Here is a 4,660-nt window from a genome sequence, read left to right as displayed (position 1 = left end):
CCCCGTCCCCTATCAGTCACCAGTCTAACTTTCTGCTTCCAGTGTCTCATTCTGGGCATTTAATAGAAATTAAATCATCTAATAAAGAAGTGTCTCATTCTTCAGTCCTTTGGCTACTTTCAACTGAGCTTAATATTTGTGATATTTATTCACGTCATGGGATATATCAGTTCTCTACCCCTTTCCATGGCTAGAAACTAGACCCTTTGTTTACCCACTCACCAAGCAGTAGGTAATTGGGGTTTCTTCCTTTTTTTTTTTCTTTTATAAATGCTCAGGTGCTAGTGGCTGCACTATCTTAACCTACAATTCCAGCAGTAATGTGCCAGGGAAGGGAGGGAAGGAGGGAGGGAGAGAGAGACAGAGAGAGAGACAGAGACAGAGAGACAGAGAGAGAGCACACTAGAGAGACTGGGAATGGGCAGAGCATCTCTACAAGGGACAGGTTGTCATTTGCTATGCAGGCAGGCATAGGGTGTGACATGCTGTGCCAGGGTGTGCCTGAATACTAACAAAATATCTGATGAGATCCATTGCCCTCTGTGTCACTGGGATGTCGTTTTAGTGTTGAGTTATAAGAAATCTTTACTTCACCGCCTGCCTCCCACCCGGCTCTCTGGTCGGCGGTAAGATGGCGGCTACCGCGGAGTGCGATGTGGTAATGGCGGGGACCAAGCCTGAACTGCTAGAGAGCAAAGACTCCAAGAGGGAAGCGGAATCCTTCAAGGAACAAGGGAATGCGTACTATGCTGAGAAGGACTACAACGAGGCTTATTACTATTATACAAAAGCCATAGATATGTGTCCTAAAAATGCCAGCTATTACGGTAATCGAGCAGCGGCTACACTGATGATGCTTGGGCGGTTCCGGGAAGCTCTTGGGGACGCGCAGCAGTGAGATTGGATGACAGTTTTGTCCGGGGACACCTCCGAGAAGGCAAATGCCACCTCTCACTGGGGAATGCAATGGCAGCATGTCGCAGTTTCCAAAGAGCCCTAGAACTGGATAATAAAAATGCCCAGGCACAACAAGAGTTCAAAAACGCCAATGCAGTCATGGAGTATGAGAAAATAGCAGAAATGGATTTTGAAAAACGAGATTTCCGGAAGGTAGTTATCTGCATGGACCGTGCCCTAGAATTTGCCCCTGCCTGCCATCGCTTCAAAATCCTCAAAGCAGAATGTTTAGCAATGCTGGGTCAATACCCAGAAGCACAGTTTGTGGCCAGTGACATTTTACGAATGGATTCCACCAATGCTGATGCTCTGTATGTCTGGTGTCTTTGCCTTTATTATGAAGATTGTATTGAAAAAGCAGTTCAGTTTTTTGTGCAGGCTCTCAGGATGGCTCCTGACCACGAGAAGGCTTGTATTGCTTGTAGAAATGCCAAAGCCCTTAAAGCCAAGAAAGAAGATGGGAATAAAGCATTTAAGGAAGGAAATTACAAGCTAGCATATGAACTGTACACAGAAGCCTTGGGGATAGACCCCAACAACATAAAAACAAATGCTAAACTCTACTGTAATCGGGGTACGGTTAATTCCAAGCTTAGGAAGCTAGATGGCGCCATAGCGAACTGCACGAATGCGGTCAAACTCGATGACACCTACGTAAAGGCCTACTTGAGAAGAGCTCAGTGTTACACGGACACAGAGCAGTTTGAAGAAGCTGTGCCGGACTCTGAAAAAGTGTATCAGACGGAGAAAACAAAAGAACATAAACAGCTCCTAAAGAATGTGCAGCTGGAGCTGAAGAAGAGCAAGAGGAAAGATTTCTACAAGATCCTGAGGGTGGACAAGAATGCCTCTGAGGACGAGATCAAGAAAGCTTACTGGAAACGGGCCTTGACGCACCATCCAGATGGGCACAGTGGGGCCAGTGCTGAGGTTCAGAAGGAGGAGAAAAAGAAATTCAAGGAAGTGGGAGAGGCCTTCACCATCCTCTCTGACCTCAAGAAAAAGTCTGGTTATGACAGTGGACAGGACCTGGACGAGGAGGGCATGATTATGGGCGATTTTGATGCAAACAACATTTTCAAGGCATTCTTCGGTGGTCGCAGGGGCTTCAGCTTTGAAGCGTCTGGCCCGGGAAATTTCTTCTTTCGGTTTGGCTAATGAAGGGCAACTACTCAGAACCCAGAAAATGCAGACTCGCTCAGTTTAACCATGAATGTGGACGGTTCACCTCCTCCATCATGTCCCCATGTACTTAGAGCAGTTTCGTTTTCTCAGTTGGGTGCCCTGTGTCTGTATGAGTGGGGTGAAGGAAAGGGAGCCAGCACTGAGGACTGGGGAGGGGAGGGAAGCCAGGGGTAGACAGGGAAGCAGCATGTAGATTTTTGTTGTATTGTTTAACTTTATTAAAAAAGAAAATAAAAAAAGAAATCTTTATACATTCTGAAGAAAAATTCCTATAGGCCTATATATGGTTATATACAACACATGGGAATAAATAAAAGGGCAGGAAAAATATAATGATTTTTTTCTGGACCCAAGAGAATAAGAAAAGCAGGAACTTGATCATCAGGCCCCTGTGTATTATACAATTACTGACTGTACTGGAAAATATTTTGTTACTTTAAAATGTCATAGTTTTTTAAAGTAATAAAATAATATAAAATGAAATAAAAAGTAGAAGAGTCTTGGATGAAATGTTTCCTTTGCTGGCACAAAATAGAAGAAGCTTGCTAGGACATTCCTTAGGGGACTGAGAAAAAATTTCAGAGGCTCCAATACTGAGGGGACCTAAGATGTAAGTAAACAGCCACACGGCAGGGACACCCCAGTCTCTAGGACCTTCCCAGTAGGACACAACCCTGGACTCCTTCCCCAACGCCCTTGGCTTTTCTAGCCAACCAGCAGAGAGTTTCCTGTGGCTGGCTCTCCCCCCAGCCCATCCAGCCCATTCAAACTACTACCTACACCACACCCCCAAACCCGCCTACTCTCCTGAAATCTCCCCCGGAACTCTGAAATTCTGCTTGCTCCAAATCTGTGGGGACTTAAGAGGTGAGTGCACAGCCACACCGCTGGACTCCCCTCTCTCTAGGACCTCCCAGTGGAACAAAACTCAGGAGCCCTTCCCCAACTCCCAACTTTTCTAGCCAGCCCGCAGGGAGTTTTCTGCAGCTAGGTCCCCCAATGTGCAAGCCCATCCACTGTACCCCACCCATGCTACTAACCACATCCTGCCTAAGAGCTGAGAGCTGGCTATAATACTGAGGGGACCAAGAACTTGCCCAAGGACCTAGCTGGGGACATCCCCGTGGACACCTGGGAACCCCTTTAGAGCCAAGCCTCTTGCCAACCCTAAAAGGGCAGATATGGGAGCAGGAAAGAAGATATCTTAATTAAGATGTTTATATTACTATTATCATTTTCAATGTCAGTTACATTGTTGTTTTGAACACTCTCATTGTAGCTTGGGAGGGCTTAGAACTCACATGGTAGCCAATGCTGGTCTTGGACTCACAGCTGTCTTCCTCCCTCAGCCTCTGCAGTGTTGAGATCAGAAAGGTACTATTGCATGCCTCAGTAGAAATATGTTCTTGCTCAACTAACTGTGTTGACACTATGTGAAGATGTCTAGGTTTTACCTCATGCTCCTATGGTACTTTTTAATTGGTTTAACAAATGAGAAATAGCTAAGATAGGAGAAGATAGGTGAAGGCATAAGTCACAAAACAATCCCACACCGGTGTGGAATTATGATGTCAAATGTCTGTGCTATTATAGGTGTTGTTGCTTCCTTGGGTTGAGGTTTTCCTTCTCATACTTTCTGTAAGGCTGGGTTTTGTGGATATGTATTGTTTAAATCTGTTTTTGTCATGGAATATCTTGTTTTCTCCATCGATGGTGAATGAAAGCTTTGCTGAGTATAGTAGGCTGGGCTTGCATCCATGGTCTCTTGGTGTCTGCAGCACATCCATCCAAGACCCTCTGGTTTTCATGGTTTCCATTGAGAAGTCAGGTGTAATTCTGATAGGTTTACCTTTATATGCTACCTGACCTTTTTCCTTTGCAGCTCCCAATATTCTTTCTTTATTCTGTATGTTTTGTGTTTTGATTATTATATGGCGGTGGGATTTTTTGTGACCAAGTCTATTTGGTGTTCTGTAAGCTTCTTGTACCTTCATAGGTTAGGAAAATTTTCTTCTATAATTTTGTTGAATATATTTTTCTGGGCATATATATATATATATGTAATTATGATGAGATAAATTTTAAAGGTGGTGTGACTATAGGTCAGTGGTAAAGTGTGTGTCTGACATGGCCAATAACACAGTTTTTACCTCTAGCACGGGAAAAAAATGAATATGTATTTTCCCTCTTCTATTTTTTATTTAAAATAATATCAGTAGCCATAACTTTATTACTGCTCTGATATATAGTATTCCAGTGCAAGAAACTACCGGAAGCTGCTTTGTCTTGCATATTAAATTTGAGCTGCTTTTAGTTTTGCTGTCCCGAGTAAAAATCACCTACCAAATGCTATTAAGTGTCTGTTAATTTACAGTATTTATGTTCTTACCAGTGGAGAATGAGAATACCAAAACAATTATGAAAAACACATAGAACTGACTAATATACTAGTTAATGCACAGGATATACTGTTATACTATGGAGAAAGAAAGCCAGATGAGATGGTGCAGACCTTAAA

The 4,660-nt window shown here is 43.5% G+C and overlaps 1 pseudogene; it reads left to right on the top strand.

The window, feature by feature from the left end:
• Positions 1-596: 596 nt before the first annotated feature.
• Positions 597-2,934, top strand: LOC102001689 (annotated as a pseudogene).
• Positions 2,935-4,660: the final 1,726 nt, after the last annotated feature.

Source organism: Microtus ochrogaster, unplaced genomic scaffold (assembly GCF_000317375.1).
Source record: "Microtus ochrogaster isolate Prairie Vole_2 unplaced genomic scaffold, MicOch1.0 UNK15, whole genome shotgun sequence".
NCBI lineage: Eukaryota > Metazoa > Chordata > Mammalia > Rodentia > Cricetidae > Microtus > Microtus ochrogaster.
Note: the sequence above shows the minus strand (reverse complement) of the source record. Positions and strands in the feature narration are given on the sequence as shown.